We start from the raw sequence: 19,269 nt of genomic DNA, 5'->3' as shown, positions 1-19,269 counted from the left end.
CTAATTCATTTTTAAATTTATTTTCATTAATTCATTTAAATTGTACCGACATTTGCAATTATATGTTTCAGAAAACACTTTGAGGCTATTATAAGTATAAAAACATATATAACACACCTACTGCATGGGATTCATATCAGGAAAATGTGGAAAAAAATCTTAAAAGACAGACATTAACACATAATTTACCAGCAACAACACAACAACATCAGATGAGCATCTAACTTGAGCATCTGTGATAAAGCAATACAAAAACACACACACACAGGTATTTATCTTCTGCAGGATACATGTCCTTGTTATCCATTTGTAAACTCTGGTAACGTTACGATATATTTTACTATTTTCAAAAGATAATAAAGATAGAGATTTTCTTACCTCATTTTGCCAGTATGTTTGCAGGACCTCGCAGAACACATCTGACCCTTCTTGTGTTCACATTACAGTTTTTGTTCTCCATTGACATGTCACAACTCAGATTCACTCAAAATAAAAAAAAAAGTAACAGGCAAATATTAAATAATTCAACGTTGTTTCAACGTTAAAAAACTGACCTTATTTCAGCCATATTTCAATGTTGAAGGTTGGTCGTGTGCCGGCAGTTTTTCAAACTGTTCAGTTTTAAAACGTTATATCAACATTGTTTCAACGTTGAAACCACAACTGACCTTATTTCAACCATATTTCAGCGTTGAAGGTTGGTCATGTGCCGGCTGGGTTTCGTTTCCGTTATTTAGCGATTCAAAAACACTACGTTATGCTGCTCGATACCGCACACTGGTATTTATCTAATTATTTTAATTCATTATTATAAGCATAGAACTGGTTTGTAGCGCACAGTTTTATTCCGTTTCCTGTATTTACCCTTTAACTGTAGCGGCTGATCATCAAAAATCTCACTCATTCACAGAAAATGTTACTTCCAAAATAAGGCGGATGAAGGCTGTTTGATTAGCTTTGATTAGTTTGTGTGATTGTTTGTCTCTCCATGTAGAGTCAGTGGAGATCAAACTGTTCAGATCCATCATGAATGAAACACAAACATCCTGGAGATGAAGATTTGTTTCCAGCACACAGGTACTTTGAGAAACACATTGAATAAACTATTATGATATAGAAGAGATGACTGTCTACATGATACATAAATAAAGTTTCATATTTATTGAAAACAATAACACCATAAAGCCCTCGTGCCTGCTTTTAATAAGTAGGCTAATACCTTATGAAGATTTTATATTATGATTCGACAACACATAATAGATTCATTAATAAATCATTAACAAACGTTATGTAATGCTTAGTGGATCATTAGTTAATATATATTCACACAGCTAGAAACATGAAATAATCTGCTTGTTAGTGTTTACTACACTTCGTACCTGATGATCAACAGATAATTAATGTAAATTACAATGCTTACAAATGTCATTAAACTTTTAATTCATAAGATCATGCATGAAAATTGAAAATCTACAAATGATTTTAACAGATGTTATAGAATGATTAAAAGCTTGTGTTAATGCACAACACTTCTGTTATTGAGTTGTGATACGGGTGAAGGTTAGGGACAGGTTTGGTGTGTGGGTCGGTTTAAGGGTTGGTTAAGGGGTCAAAAGTGTATGGTTATAATTACATAGTTTTGATAAATAAACAAGTATTTTCTTGAAATTAATGCCATTTTCTACATTTACAGATTTTGTGAAAAAATAAGCTTAATCTGTAAATTTAAGCTAATTTTTCTCACGAAATGTGTAATTTCCATGATATTTGTTAGTATTGAATTACTTAACAAATAAGGTTGTCATCATTGTATAATTTCTGTTAAAATTATTTGTAGATTTTGAAAAGTGCATTATAGTATAAATAAGCATTAATAGTAAGCATTAATTCAAGATCAGTTAAGCATTATATAATGTTTGTTAATGATTTATTAATGAAGCTTTAAATCATTGTAAACCATCTGTCAAAATCATTCAAAGTTCAAACCATTTGATAATTTGAAAGTTTAATGACATTTGTAAGCATTTTAATTTACATTAAATAATGATCTGTAATTTTTATTAAATACATTTTTAAACACTAACAAGCACATTATCTAATGTTTCTAGTAATATGAAGATATATTAACTAATGATCTGTTAAGCATTATATAATGTTTGTTAATGATTTATTAATGAAAGTTATTATAAAGTGTTACTGATGATTCTCATAATAATGGATTAAATCTGTTGTGTTTTAGTTCAGTTCATCAGAAGAGATCAGAAGCAGAGTTCAGCTGTGTGTCTGTGAAGAGTGACGCGTCTATGGATCCACCAATGAAGTTTAAGAGTGGAGATACACGGCCTGATCTCAGGTATAACTTTGGATGAAAATAGGATTATAACATGACTTTTAATATTGTCACATATTATAACAGCTGAGTTTACAGTTTTTGTATAAACACAGTACATGAAATGACTATAAAGTGCTCTTTAAAGTGAATGTTGATAATAAATGTATAGTTGATTTGTTACATACAGTCATTTAAATAAAGAACTTCAATGTTTCTCTGTTTTAGCTCAGTTCATCAGAAGAGATCAGAAGCAGAGTTCAGCTGTGTGTCTGTGAAGAGTGACGCGTCTATGGATCCACCAATGAAGTTTAAGAGTGGAGATTCACAGCCTAAACTCAGGTATAAACATTTGTATGAAAATATTATTTATAACATGACTTTTAATATTGTCACATATTATCACAGTTAAGTTCACAGTTTTTGTATAAATAGTATATAAGTGAGTATAAAGCTGGGTTTATGTAAATTTCGGGAAGTAACTTCTTGTAGTCCCTGCCAGCCGTTTTTGTAGACATTAAATGGCATAATTTTAAAAGATATCTCCGTTTGCATTGAACTTTCAGCGTCGTAACTTTGCAGATATTGTTTATGCTCAAACTGCAACATTACACACTAACGTTAAAAAAGAGAAATCACAGTCACCCCCCCCCCAAAGTGAATTTGATAATGATAAATGTATAGATGATTTGTTGCATACAGTCATTTTACACATTTTACTGCCAGAGGTCATTGTAACCTAAAAGCGCCAGCGGATCAATTTTACCCGCACATCACTACTGTTTTGACATGGCTAAAAGAACAAAATATTATTTCACTGTATTATGCCACTGTCTTCACAAAGAAGTGTCTAGAGTCATGAAATGATCATGTCTTGTCATCAACTATATTTTTATCCTGTTGTTTTATGTTCAAGATGATTTTTATGCAGCTTACACTAATCACTTTTTCATAACGGTCAATATAAACTAGAAATATAAAGTGCTACTGATACTTTCTGCTCCACTCTTACATCTTGTTTAGACACTGTTTGCCCCTTGTCTTCCAGGCCAGCCCGTACCACCCCTTCAGCCCCTTTGTTATTATCTGATGTTCTACGCGAACACCGTTCTAAGCTTAGAGCTGCTGAAAGGTTGTGGCGCAAATCCAAAAATACTACTGACCTTAATGTGTATCAGTCACTCCTCTCTTCCTTTTCTGCTAATGTCTCCACTGCTAAAAAGACATACTACCATAACAAAATTAACAATTCGTCTAACTCTCGCATACTTTTTAAAACATTGTCCTCACTCCTTTGTCCTCCTCCTCCTGTAGGATATCAGATGTTAATATATCCAAAGTTCATCAGAGGTGTAGAAACTTGATGGCGTGTCTGATTAAAACATGGGACAGATACCAGTCCTTTGCTCTCTTTTATTTTTAAGTTCAAGATGATTATTCATAGACAATTCCCATAGCATGGAGATGGACAGATGTTATTAGATGGACAGGATGAACTGGATGGACAACGTGTACAAGATGTACAACATGGTCTTAAGTCATTAACGCATCCTAAGGAAAGGACTCAAAGGACATGGTTGGGTGTCCATTCAAACACCCACACCCTCACCAAAGGAAAAGAAACAAAGGAAGGAAGTGAGGTCTATTTATAGACCTTGACCAGGAGGTGTATGGGTAATGTAGTGCACTTGCATGGGTATTGTAGTCTGCTTGGAATTGTGGGATATGTAGTACATATATATATATGGGAAAAAGAAAAGGAAAAATAATGAAAGATAAGGGTCAAATTCACAACAGCCGCCCCCGAATACAGTCAAGTATTCGCTATCACTCATCTATTTTTAGGTAATGGAATCAACTTAGCAACTGGACGTACATATGTCTTTCCATTGATAACAATCTCAGCTACTCTAACGCGCCCATCCTGACTAGGTAAGAGACGTACTACCCTACCAATGGGCCATGATGCTCTTGGGAGTTGAGAATCAATAACTAACACGACAGCAGAGTCATTTAGATTAGGTTGTTCTCGGTTCCATTTTTGACGGAGCTGCTGACCTGGTAGATAATATCGGATAAAGGATGTCCAGAACTGGTCCACGAGGACCTGGCTATGGCGCCAAGATCGGCGGCCAAAGAGCTTAGTGTTGGCATAAATCACCTGAGGTAGAGAAGAGTCTCGCCGCCCCATGAGGAGGAGATTTGGAGTGATGGGGTCGAGATCTGAAATGTTTGAAGAGGCGTAACCAAGTGGCTTCGAATTTAACACTCCTTCAACTTCAGTCAAAACTGTTTGTAGGACTTCTGCTGATACTGTTTGACTGCCAAGTACCACCCGAAGAGCTGTTTTTAACTGAACGGACCTCTCTTTCCCATGACCCCCCCCAAAATGAGGAGCTTGTGGTGGATTAAACTTGAATTTAATCTGCTGACTTTCCAACTTGACTTGCAACTCAGTGGTAAGGTTTTGGAAAGCTTCCTTTAATTCTCTTGCAGCTCCACGGAAATTACTTCCTTGATCACAAAGAATCTCATAAGGCCTTCCTCTCCTAGATATGAAGCGGGCGTAGGGCCATTAGAAAGCTGTCCACATTTAAACTGCTCAACAAATCAAGATGCAGACAGACATCGAGTGGTCTGGCATTTAAACAGAATGCCCCATCTCTTCTCCGTTCTACGGCCAATAGTGACATGAAAGGGACCAAAACAGTCCATTCCGGTGGACCAAAAGGGAGGTTTAAACAACCGGAGCTTGGAGCTTGGCAGATCTGACATTTGAGGGATAGATGGCTTAGCTCTCCACTTTCTACATTGTAAACAAGACCACTGATGTTTTTTTTTACGGCTTGTCTCCCTCTAATTATCCAGTAATTGCGCCGAAGTTCTGAGAAAACTCTCTCTGGACCAGGATGGAAAAGTTTCTCATCACAGTCCTTGATAATTAAATGGGATAATGTATGTTTAGGGTCGAGTACAATTGGATGAACCATTCCAGGTTCCATATCCTCTACACGCCTGAGCTTACCTCCCACTACAATAAGTCCTGTTTCTTCATTGAATTCAGGAGAAAGTGTGAGGAGACAACTTTGAGGTTCAGTGGGCTTTCCTTCCTTTAAACACTGATACTCAGAGGGAAAACTTTGTTGCTGGGCTTCTCTCAAAAGAAGGGTTTGGACTGAAGAGGCATCACAGGAGTCCTCCCTATGTTGTAGCAGTAACTGATTTGTTGCGGACTGTAACTCTGACAGTGATTTGAAACTGGAAGGATCTGGGAATACGAAATCATCCACTTGTGTTAAGCCACAAAAGAGTGGCTTGCGGAGCTCAGGATCAGGACTAGCAGGTCTGGACACTAGATTTTTTTGGCCATTCATGTGGAGGACATTTCAGAAACATTGGGCCTTGTCGCCATCTATGAGCAGGTTTGGCTAACTCAACAAGAGTTTTACCTCTAGTAATGTCATCTGCTGGATTCTGTGCAGAAGGAATATACCTCCAAGAAGAGGGATCAGTAAGTTCCAGGATTTCAGTGACTCTATTAGCTACAAAAACTTTGTAACGGCAGGAGAGGGAATGCAGCCAAGACAAGACGGTTTGTTGAATCTGACCATAGGACAATATTTGTCAAAGGATGAGTCAATTCGTTCTGCAGGAGTTTACAAAGCTGTGCACCTGTTAGAGCAGCGCAAAGTTCCAGACGAGGGATGGATATTTGCCTTTTAGGGGCCACTCGAGATCTTGCCATGATGAAGGAAGTATGTACCACACCCTTGTCATTTTCCATCATCAAATAGGCTACTGACCCATATGCACTCTCTGAGGCGTCACAAAATATATGCAACTCTCTAGATGTAATTTGATTGGAAGGCAAGGTTGAATAACATCTAGGAAGCTGTATCAATGACAGATCAGGGAGCTCGTTTTCCCAAGCCTTCCAGGCCTGTTGAATAGGATCTGGCATAAGGGGATCACCCCAGCCCCTGGACTTCATCCAGCATTGTTGTATGATGACCTTAGCTCGCGTTGTAAAGGGGGAGATATAACCCAAGGCGTCATACTGACTGGCGAGGACTTTATATATATTGCGCAGGGTTGTTGCTTTATACTCCACAATTCGGGATCGATACCCTAATGAATCAGAGGGACAGTGCCAACTCAGACCCAGAGCTCCTTCTTTAGGATCCAAACGACCTTGATTGATCCACAGTTCAGCACTCTCAGACCTGGCTTCAGGAGGAAGGTGTCTGACAACATCAGGCAGGTTACTTGCCCACTGTCTGATTTCAAATCCTCCACTCATCAGTAAAGAATGCATTCGGTCTAGGAAGTTTTTTGCAGTTTGCACAGTTGGGAAACTCTCTAAACAGTTTGTCCACATAGAATGACTGAAGTACAGAATTCACTACATCTTCATATCCTTCTTTGTGATCATGGACATGTCTTTGTAAAGCATATATTGCGCAACATGGACTACATACTGTGCCAAAGGGCAAAACTTGCCATTCGTAGATGTCAGGTGGGTTTGACCTCTGCATGTTGCGCCACAGGAAGCGTAGAAGAGAACGGTCTTCTGGTAGTAGCCTAACTTGGTGGAACATAGATTTGATGTCCCCACTAATTGCCACTTGGCACTGACGAAACTGGAGTAAGACCCCAAATAAGGAAGGGCCCAATTGTGGACCAGGAAGGATGCATGGATTAGAGAGAGCAAAAGATGTTGGAGATGCGGGCTTAAACATCTAGCCGTCAACTGTGACTTGAAAAAGCCTTGTCCACAGTGCAAAGGCAGACATCTTGGTATTCTTCATGGAGTTAATTGTCGCGACCAGGATAACGGTACATTTTATCTTAGTCGCCTTGGAGGTTCTGGGAAGGTACTGCTTAAAGTTGTTGAAGTACTTCTCCATTACAAAGGCAGATCCTTGCAAACCTATGCCATCCTGGATGATGGATCAGAACGCACCATGCTGCTATCTCAAGCATCTGATTATTTGGGCCTCAATGGGGTAACCGAGTCCCTAATCGTTAGAACTGTACGTCAAGACACTCTCGCACTTGAAGGCTCTTCTGTAACCTTTGAAATATCTTCCATGGTTAATCCAGAGAAGAAGTATTCCATTTCCAATGCTTTTTTCTGCCACCAGATTGGGACTGGCAGAACAGACTTATCCGGTTGAGATCTTGCAGAGACGCTTCAGACATCTTCGGGACTTACCCCTTCCAGCTTTCACTAATGTCCAACCACTTATTCTTATTGGTGCAGACTACCCACACCTGATAAACCCAATCGATCAGGTGTATTTTGGGCCTCCTAAATCTCCAGCAGCAATCCAGACCAGGTTAGGCTGGGTACTTCAAGGCCCAATACCAATTCCTAACACCGATGAGATGCAGTGTCTTTTTACCATCGCTAATCCATTAGAAGAACTTCGCCACGATGTGGAGAAACTATGGAAGGTAGACATCCTTCCTTTCCGGAATGAAAAGGTCATTACTAGGTCCAAAGCAGGACCAAGGAGCTATGGATTTGTTGGCCTCCAAGTCTAAAATAGTTGATGTGGATGGTGTGAAAAAAGGTATGCCACTCCGTTATTGCGTGCTGCTTCCGCCATGAAGTTACGAGCCTCACCAAATGCAGTTATGTCTTCTCTCAGATGTATCGAGCGTCGCCTCCAAAGAAATCCCACAACTGCTGCTGTATATGACCAAGAAATTGCTAAGTTGGAGAAATCTGGTTATGTTTCCAAAGTGGAACTTTCTCATGACTTATCAAATGAGTCATGGTATATTCCTCATCATATCGTGGAGCATAATGGAAAGAAAAGAATAGTTTTCAATTGTTCCTATCAATATAAAGGTGTGTCACTTAACAGTCAACTCCTTCCTGGTCCACAATTGGGCCCTTCCTTACTTGGGGTCTTACTCCGGCTCGAAGGACCATTTGTACGATATCAGATGTTAATATATCCAAAGTTCATCAGAGGTGTAGAAACTTAATGGCGTGTCTGATTAAAACACGGGACAGATACCAGTCCTTTGCTCTCTTTTATTTTTAAATTCAAGATGATTATTCATAGACAATTCCCATAGCATGGAGATGGACAGATGTTATTAGATGGACAGGATGAACTGGATGGACAACGTGTACAAGATGTACAAGATGGTCTTAAGTCATTAACGCATCCTAAGGAAAGGACTCAAAGGACATGGTTGGGTGTCCATTCAAACACCCACACCCTCACCAAAGGAAGAGAAACAAAGGAAGGAAGTGAGGTCTATTTATAGACCTTGACCAGGAGGTGTATGGGTAATGTAGTGCACTTGCATGGGTATTGTAGTCTGCTTGGAATTGTGGGATATGTAGTACATATATATATGGGAAAAAGAAAAGGAAAAATGAAAGATAAGGGTCAAATTCACAACACCTCCCCCTCCTGCTTCATCTCTAATAGCTGACGACTTTGCCACGTTTTTCATTAATAAAATTAAAAACATCAGTGCACAATTTTCCACACCACAATCCATCAAGCACATCTCACAAACAAACATACACTTATTCACATCCTTCTCTTCACTCTCTGAGGCAGAAGTCTCAAAACTCATCCTTTCTAATCATCCTACTACTTGTCCAACTGATCCTATTCCATCTCATCTCCTTCAAGCCATTTCTCCTGCAGTTGTACCTGCACTCACTCACATCATTAACACATCCCTTCATACAGGTGTTTTTCCCTTCAGCATTTAGACAGGCTCGTATAACTCCACTCCTTAAGAAACCCATCCTCAACCCATCTCTTTTAGAAAACTACAGACCAGTTTCCCTTCTTCCTTTCATTGCAAAAACACTTGAACGAGCTGTATTCAACCAAGTCTCTACCTTTCTCACACAAAACAACCTCCTTGACAGCAACCAATCTGGCTTCAGAAGTGGACATTCAACTGAGACTGCCTTGCTCTCAGTTGTTGAAGCCCTAAGACTGGCAAGAGCGGAATCCAAATCTTTAATACTTATCTTGCTTGATCTATCTGCTGCTTTTGACACGGTTAATCACCAGATCCTCCTGTCAACCCTACTGACAAAGGGCATCTCAGGAACCGCACTCCAGTGGTTTTGAGTCTTACCTATCAGATAGGTCCTTCAAAGTATCTTGGATAGGTGAGGTGTCCAAGTCGCAACATCTAACTACTGGGGTGCCTCAGGGCTCAGTTCTTGGACCACTTCTCTTCTCTGTCTACATGGCATCATTAGGTTCTGTCATTCAGAAACATGGCTTTTCATACCATTGCTATGCTGATGACACTCAACTCTACCTCTCATTCCATCCTGATGATCCATCGGTAGCTGCTCGCATCTCAGCTTGTCTAACAGACATTTCTTGCTGGATGAAGGACCATCACCTTCAACTCAACCTTGCCAAGACAGAACTGCTTGTGGTTCCAGCAAACCCATTGTTTCATCACAATTTCACCATCGAGTTAGGCACATCAACCATAACTCCTTCAAAAACAGCCAGAAACCTTGGAGCTTTGATTGATGATCAGCTAACTTTCTCAGACCACATTGCTAAAACTGTCCGTTCCTGCAGATTTGCTTTATTCAACATTAAGAAGATCAGGCCCTTTCTTTCTGAACATGCGGCACAACTCCTTGTTCAAGCTCTTGTTCTGTCCAGGCTAGACTATTGCAATGCTCTCTTGGCAGGTCTTCCAGCCAGTTCTATCAAGCCTTTACAATTAATCCAGAATGCGGCAGCAAGATTAATTTTTAATGAGCCGAAAAGAATACACGTCACACCTCTATTTATCAATTTGCACTGGCTACCAATAGCTGCTCACATAAAATTCAAGGCATTGATGTTTGCATACAAAACCACCACTGGCTCTGCACCCCTTTACCTAAATTCATTACTTCAGACTTATGTGCCCTCTAGAAGCTTGCGTTCTGCAAGTGAACATTGCTTGATTGTGCCATCCCAAAGAAGCACAAAGTCACTTTTACGGACTTTTAAATTAAATGTTCCCTCCTGGTGGAATGACCTGCCCAACTCAGTCCGAGCAGCTGAGTCCTTAGCCATCTTCAAGAATCGGCTTAAAACACATCTCTTCCATCTTTATTTGACCCTCTAACTTTTTCACTCACTATTCTAATTCTATTTAAAAAAAAAAAAAAAAAAAAAAAAAAAAAAAAAATAACTACCTTTCTAATCTTTTTGTATCCTATCTATTTTCTTTTCATTTATTATACAATTATAAAAAAAGACCTCTAACACTAGTTTGCTCTATTCTTTTTCTATTCTATCTGTTTTCTTTTTATTTTTTATATTATTTAAAAGCCCTTGCTACGTATACTGTGTTTAGGCTAACTGAGACTTGTTATAGCACTTATATATCATTGCTCTTTTGTTGTTTTTTGATTGCTTCCATTGTCCTCATTTGTAAGTCGCTTTGGATAAAAGCGTCTGCTAAATGACTAAATGTAATGTAAATGTAATAAACTAAACAAACCTGTACTGACAACAAGAATTAGAAGGAAGTAAATACATATTTAGGTGGTGAAAAATTATGATACAATGTCATTAATCAATATATAAAGATAACCCATGTTATTTAAATGACTAAAATAGCCTATAGACATTAATGAGCAATAATAATTCATAATAATTAGTTCATGACGCAATGACAAATTCAAGTGCACAGCTTCACCTAATTAATTATTAATTTGTTTAGTTATGTCATTTATAATTTGAACAAGAGAACACCAATAAGCTTCGGGTAATCAATTTTTTTTAATATATTCATTACATCAGATCAGATGTTTTTTTCAGGAAACAGGTAGACTAGAATAAATAGCAACACAGTAGCGAACAATAAACGATAGAAATGGCAAAACAAAAATGAATTAATCCAAAGTTTGAACATTTCTGAGTAGGCTAAAACATGTAAATATGATATCTGGATCACTGTCAGATGCTGGGCCAACCCAGGACACATCAGACTCTCCATCACTCATGGCATTTAGTGTTTCTAATACCTCTTCGGCATCCAGAAATCATCTTATTTACTTTATTTATGAAACTGATAACCACTAATTCAGTGAGTGAAAGGCATTGGCTATCAATGTACAATGTTAAAACATAAGCAGAGCAAAAACACATGCATTATATAGGTGGGTAAATTTGACAATTTATGGAAGGCAGGTATTAGAAACACTAATCCAGATCCAGAAGTCTTGAACATAAAACAACAGGATAAAAATATAATTGATGAAATGACATAATCATTTTATGATTCTAGACACTTCTGTGTGAAGTCAGTGGCATAATACAGTGAAATGATATGTTCTTTAGCCATATCAAAACAGTAGTCATGTACGTGGGTAAAATCTACCCGCTGGCGGTTTTAGGTATACAGTGACCTCTGGTGGTTCTAGTATTAAATCTATCATGTACATTTGAAAAACAACCATGGGTAAAATTTACCCTGTGGAGGTTGTAGTGTTAAATAATGAACTTCAGTGTTTCTCTGTTTTAGTTCAGTTCATCAGAAGAGACCAGAAGCAGAGTCCAGCTGTGTGTCTATGAAGAGTGATGCGTCTATGATTCAACCAATAATCTTTAACAGTGGAGATACACGGCCTGATCTCAGGTATAATATTTCTGTAAGAGAAATGAGAGATATGATCTGAACATGTGTTACAACATAAGACATTGTGGTTTTTAACTCATCTAATAATGTTGAATTTTTATTTTACAGCCGTAAATTCCTCAACACATTTAGATCAAATCTGCTGAAGAAGTTTGCATGTCTGTATGAGGGAACAGCGACGCAGAGAAACCCAACACTGCTGAATGAGATCTACACAGAGCTCTACATCACAGAGAGCGAGAGTGGAGAGATCAGTTATGAGCATGAAGTGAGACAGATTGAGACTCAACCCAGGAGAGCAGCAACAGAGGACACAGCTATCAAATGCAATGACATCTTTAGACCTTTACCTGGACAAGACAAAGCCATCAGAACTGTGCTGACAAAGGGAGTCGCTGGCATTGGAAAAACAGTCTCTGTGCAGAAGTTCATCCTGGACTGGGCTGAAGGGAAAGAGAATCAGGACGTCCAGCTCATATTTCCACTTCCTTTCAGAGAAATCAACTTGATGAAGAACAAAACACTCAGTCTTTCAGATCTACTTCACCTGAAACTCCCTGAAACTAAAGAAATAGAAATATCTAGTGATGAATATAAAGTGTTGTTCATCTTTGATGGTCTGGATGAGTGTCGTCTGTCTCTGGACTTTAAGAGCAAAGTGAAACTGTGTAATATATCTGAAACAGCCTCAGTGGACGTGCTGCTGATGAACCTCATTGAGGGGAATCTGCTTCCCTCTGCCCTCATCTGGATCACCTCCAGACCAGCAGCAGCTGATCTCGTCCCCTCTGAGTGTGTCCATCGAGTGACAGAGGTACGAGGCTTCAATGAGCCACAGAAGGAGGAATACTTCAGGAAGAGGATCAGTAAAAAGAGACTGGCTAAAAAAATCATAAGACACCTGAAGTCATCAAGGAGCCTCTACATCATGTGCCACATCCCAGTCTTCTGCTGGATCTCAGCCACTGTTCTGGAGAAGATGTTGAGTCAAGCAGAGAGTGGAGAGATTCCCAAGACTCTCACTCAAATGTACACACGCTTCTTGATCCTTCAGACCAACATCAAACGTAAGAAGGACTATGAGAAGAATGTGACAGATGAAGACATGATCCTCAAACTGGGGAAAGTGGCTTTCCAGCAGCTTGTGAAAGGAAACCTGATCTTCTATGAGGAAGACCTGAGAGAGTGTGACATTGATGTGACAGAAGCATCAGTGTATTCAGGATTGTGCACTCAGATCTTCAGAGAGGAGTTGGGCTTGTATCAGGGGAAAGTCTTCTGCTTTGTTCATCTGAGCATTCAGGAACATCTAGCAGCTCTATATGTGCACCTCTCCTGTACAATCAACAACATCAATGTGTTTGACCAAACCAAAAAGAGGCTGTTGCCTTTTAAACAGAGAAGAAATATAATTCATTATCTGAGCTGCATCAGAGAGCTTTAAAAGAGGCCTTAATGAGTAAGAATGGACATCTGGATCTTTTCCTGCGGTTCCTTCTGGGTCTCTCACTAAAGTCCAATCAGACTCTTTTACGAAAACTACTGACACAGACAGGAAGCTGCTCCTACAACAAAGGGGAAACAGTTCAGTCCATCAAGCAGAAGATCAGAGAGAATAACTCTCCAGAGAAATCCATCAATCTGTTCCACTGTCTGAATGAACTGGGTGATGATACACTGATGCAGGAGATCCAAGATTATCTGAAATCTGGAGAAATAGGAGAAACCAAACACAGTGGTCAGCTCTGGTTTATGTGTTGCTGACATTGAAACAGAAGATGGATGAGTTTAATCTTAACCAGTTTATTGGAGCACAAAATACAGCAGATGAAGTTCTTCAGAAGCTGCTGCCTGTGGTTAAAGAATCCAGATCAGTTCAGTGAGTAACACTGAAAACAATCACTGCACTTTCAAAACATTATCATGTTTAGGATTTTAAGCATGTGCATTTTTACCAAAGCAACAAAATGGGGAAAATCTCAGAGAATCACATTTCTGGCAGTGAGCAGGAGAGTTGTGTGAGACACACTTACTAAAGCAGCTGAGGAGGTTTTTGTGTTTCTGTGTGAGAATTGGATGATGTAGAGCTCAGTGTGGAAAATGAAGGAATGAATGTGTGTGAGATCAAAACTTGATTTGCACAGCTTGTCCTCGAATGATGTTTATGTTTGTTTTTTTGCAAAATCTTCGAATTTCGTTTCTTTAATCACAGCTGGTGTCAGTTCATCATTTATGTTCTCCCCTTAACTGTCATTGTCCCACCTGTGGGACGCTTGGCACTCTTTTTTTGTTGTCCTTTTTCTCTATCAAATCTTCTAGTAATCATCATAAATTATATATCACTTGAAAGCTTAGAAGCCCAAGATTCATCTTGTGAAAACCATTTTGAAATCGGACATTATTACTATAGCATTACTAAGGAAATGGTACTTTAAAATCTTATGGCGGTCTCCTCCCCCTTAGTGGGCAGTGTCAAGTGTCATATTACATATTACGGTCTTTTAGAATCAAAACTTTTTATAATCTTGGCAACAAACATATCAATTTAAGTTTGTATAGTGCACTTTAATGCCTATTTTAAAAAAGGGGGGGTGACAGTTAAGGTACAAGTTTGCGTTTTGTGGTGTCACAAATGAAGGCTATGCAGTTATACATTGATTTAATTGTTAATTATCTTATTAACACTAGAACTGTCAGAGGTTGCTGTATACCTAAAAGTGCCAGCAGGTAAATTTTACCCATGCACATGACAACTGTATTTATATGGCTAAAGAACGTCTCAGGTTACGAATGTAACCATGGTTCCCTGAGAAGGGAACGAGACACTGCGTCCTCTAGGGGTCGCTATGGGGGAACACCCTCGTCGTGACCCATGTCTGAAGCATACAAATGAAAAAACACCAACAAGTTGGCCGGCGACAGCCTCTGACGTCACTACCGGTGCGACTATAAAACAGGCACCGGGAAACACGTCATTCACTTCTTCGTCTGAAGCTTGCGTCCGAAGCATGGCAGGGAGCTAGAGGACGCAGTGTCTCGTTCCCTACTCAGGGAACCATGGTTACATTCGTAACCTGAGACGTTCCCTTTCAAGGGAACTTCGAACTGCGTCCTCTAGGGGTCGCTATGGGGAACAGTATACCTACGCCGCCATGCTGAGGGGAGTGCAGGCCAGAATCATGGCGAACACTAAGTACCAACTCTACCATTTCAATGGGAGTTGCCCCCGGGACGTTTAGACGGCTGTCTGTGACAATACCCCTTACGGCCAAAGGCCTAAGCTACATACCCAACTTAATTGTTAGGGCCTCCGCCCGGTGGTAGAGCTAAAGGCTTGGAATCAGGAAAGATTCCTTTAAAGGGATACAGCTAGGAACCTAGCATTTTATACTAAGTCTAGCCTGTCACACAGGGGCTACAGCTTGCTTCCTCAAAAGCTTGCTGAAGGAGCTGTCTCAACAGATCTCCAGTAGCAACACCCTGTTTAGATAGGTATCCGAGGATACATGGGTGGAGTGGCGCCCAAGATGAACGGGGCTTTTACCAGCTCAAGAAAGGGCACGAAGCAACCGCGCGAAGCCCTCACCATATAGGATTTTAGAAAGAACGCAGAGCACTAGCGTGCGAACTTACCACAGTGTGGATTTCAGAAAGTGTGCAAAGACTTCACGTGCACACTTACCATATCATGGATTTTAAAATACTGTTCTAAGGAAGGGCTCTCGTGGCACTCTGATAGAGCAGCTCATAAATGGAATGGTGCATCTCAAAAAAGTATGTTTGAGAGTCATCAACTCGATCTGTGGAAATAATGCTGGAGCGCTCTGGGAAAAACAGTGAACTCAGTCTCATATGAGAGGAGAACTCCTGAATACAGAGAAGCACGCTCATAGGCGACCCTTCTTGGAAAAGGGGAGCGCTGCTAAACTACCCACGAGAATCGCCCGAATAGCCCTTCATGTTGAGGGAAGCGATGCTTGAGGTGTATAAACAAATACACACTGGCTGAATGGAGCCCAAGGAACCAAGGTCTAATCATCTCAAGAAAGGGAACAAGGCGGAGCGCGTAACCCTTACCATACAGGATTTCAGAAAGTGCGCAGAGTCTTGCGTGCACACTTACCAATACGTGGATTTTTAGAAAGTGCGCAAAGTTACATGTGCACACTGACCACCATGTGGCTTTCAGAAAGTACACAGAGCTTAGCGTGTGTACCTAAAGGTTCCTAAGCATCGCAGAGGCGCTGAACCGCACGGGAGAGGCAAGCTCGAATTTTATAAACCTCTAGTGAGGGGAGCATCACCTGAGGCAGCATATACAAGAAGACTTCTGTAACTGCCACCTTCACTTCCCGCTGGATGCGACAGCACCTAAGCGGCCAGGAGACCCATCAGGGTGACCTGGCCGGACATCCATGAAATTCCCTGCAGTGCTGTGCCAGGCCTGATGATCAAGGAGGCTCCCGCAGAACCCTGTGATCTCAGCCGCCTAATACCGGAACATGAAGCCGGATGGCTGGTGCTGACGAGTGTTTAGTAAACACTGTAACTGAGCACTGCAGAACGAAACTCACAGAGTTTATTAGTAGACACATAACCACCAGCAATTTACACATAAGTATATACAGAAAGGGTTATTTTTATACTCCCACCCTCCTGCGCTGGAGCCCCGCTCAAGGGGCGCCTCCTTTTAGTCCGGACTATCAATAAGGTGTTTGCTATGAACATAGAACCAGCCAAAAACATTATAGGTCCAGCATAGGAGACTGTTATGCGTTAGAGGTTTCAACCTAACCTCGATCAGGTGGAGAACTGGTGGTTTCAGGGGAATTAGGAAGGGGAGGAAAAAAGCAGAAGTTAAAAATCCCTAAAGGGAACGAGTAGATACCTCAGTATCACTCTGACTCAGACGAGAACGCTGCCTCGTCTGGATCACATCCCTTAGGTTCTGCTTACCCCCTTGTGACCCACAATTCCTCTTAAACCCTGCCCGCAGGTGGGGGAGGAGCGTGAGTCGCGACACTAGCCTTCTGTGCCCGTCTTTGATCCTCAGATCGAGACCGGCCAGGACCCCTATGTTGTTCGGGCTCAGACCTGGACCTTCGTGGAACGAAGGATCTGAAAGCAGCGGAGTGCGCCTTCGTCTCCCCGAACTTCTCGATCACCGTCTCAACGGAAATACCGAAAAGTTCAGAAGGCGAAACCTGAGCATCGAGAAGAAAGCCTTTTCTTTCTTCCCGATGTCTGCCAGGTTCATCCACAGATGTCTCTCCGCCACCACCATGGCCGCCATAGTCCTGCGCTTGGCAGAGGCGGCCTGCTTGGTAGCCCGGAGAGAGGCCTGTGGTGCGGCGCAGCTCGGCTACCTGATCAGGAAAAAGGCCTTTGCCTCTATCCAGGTCTTTCAGCAGATCAGTCTAATATGCTTGAAGCAGTTTATTTTGTAATAAAGCCACAGCCTGACCTGCTGCTGCGTATGCCTTGCCATTTAAGCAAGATGCATTGCTTGAAGGGGCTTAGATAGCAAGGAGGGAGATTAAGAGAGGATGTCTCCCCCGCAGAATGAAAGCTCTTTCTGCAGGGGGCATCCTCTCATAGCCGTTTTCGCGCATCGCCTCGATGTCGGCAAAACTCTTATGCTGAAACCGATGGATGCGAAAAGAAAACGGCCTCTTTCATTTCCTTTCGATCTCTGTATGGAGATCAGGCAGAAATGGAAGGCTCACCTGAGCTGGAGGGCTATGGTCGCGATCCATAAACTCCAACAGCTCTACATACGCAGGGCAGGAGAATTGAGAAGGCTCAGCCTCAGCTTCTTCACCATCCTCAAATATCTCCTGCTTTTCCTGGGTAAAAAAAAGCCCAGCAGAGCACTAACCTCAGTATCAGAAAGTGTTAAAGATGTAACATCATCCTACCGAGGCTCTCTCTCGTCCGCCGCCATTATGAGCGCGAAAGGGAAAGTCCCTCTTTAAAACCATTCAGACAGATCCACCTGAAATTCTCACGAGCTCATTCTCCTCCGTGCCTCAGCAACGGCGGGTCCTGAACCGCGGGAAGCAGATGGCTGCCTTTTTTTTTCGGAAAGAGAGACGAACGAGAGCGGAGCTTTTTTCCTTGAAAAAATGCTCGCAATGCACGCAGATTGCCTCCTCAAAGACATCGCGTGCGTGCTCTTTACCCAAACAAATCACGTAAAGATCGTGTGTGTCATCAGGTGTCAAATAACGCCGACACGGATGCATAGATTTTTCAAGCTTTCTGTAGATATATTTCTCATGTATGTGAGACACCCAGATTTTCAGTTATTTCATTATTATGGAAAAAAATCACGTGATCGAGAGGGGGCGCCTCCCTGTCAAGCGCATTATTAATTTTCGCACGAACAAGCCATATTGTTAATTTTCGCACAACAAACACTTGAATATGAATAATAATTCACATTTTGCATATGCATTACAAAGTAAATATATTTGTTTTTACATGCAATTATCCAAAATAAACCAAACAAGATGCGCGCCGAGCAAATCTTGCACTCTGACATTTTACGGAATATTTATAAATTTATAAAACACGCAAGCCTAGCTCACAATAGGCTACCACTCTTAGTGGTACAAACCCGCATTTAAATGCGGCTGCAATTTATTTTGTTTCATTTTACTTTATTTTTACTTTACTTAAATTATATGAAAGCAAGTAAAGAAGACTCCATTTAAAATCACATCGTCAAATTAATGAAGCTCTTTTTTACAATCGTGTGTATTTTGTTTGATTATAATGACATAAGGACGTTTTATTAATCAGTCCATTCTTTAGAGTTTCAGTGATTTTAGCTTAAATCGTGCAGGTTTAATTTATTCGAAGTTTTCTTTTTAATTAGGCTTAAGAATGGGAACGAAATTATCAATGCCTCACGTTTTTACTAAAAATAAAGAAAATAGTTTATAAAACACACAAGCCTAGCTCACTATGCTACCACTTTTAGAATGCTCCGGTGCCAAAGTAAACCACATTTTCTTTTGAATAATTATAATCACACAATTCATATTATAACAATAATACTGCACACCTGTTTAATGTGTGTCAAATCAAAAATATGGTGTAGAGAAAATATAAGCACAGGCTCATAGGCTTGCCATTTATCCTGCTTGAATTCGTTCTAAGAAACGCACATACTTCATAAGGCCTCAACGTTTTCATCTGTGAATATTAAATACTTTTAACTACGCTCAAAGTGTTTCCTTTCATTTTCCCCGACTTGCAGCAAATATAACACATAGGTGAGGCAAAGCTGA

General features: G+C 40.6%; 1 pseudogene; it reads left to right on the top strand.

The window, feature by feature from the left end:
- The first annotated feature begins 1,036 nt into the window (after positions 1-1,036).
- On the top strand, positions 1,037-13,151 carry LOC122144430 (annotated as a pseudogene).
- The last annotated feature ends 6,118 nt before the right edge of the window (positions 13,152-19,269 follow it).

The sequence above is a fragment of the Cyprinus carpio genome, unplaced genomic scaffold (genome assembly GCF_018340385.1).
Source record: "Cyprinus carpio isolate SPL01 unplaced genomic scaffold, ASM1834038v1 S000006675, whole genome shotgun sequence".
Lineage (NCBI taxonomy): Eukaryota > Metazoa > Chordata > Actinopteri > Cypriniformes > Cyprinidae > Cyprinus > Cyprinus carpio.
This window is presented reverse-complemented; position numbering and strand designations above follow the sequence as displayed.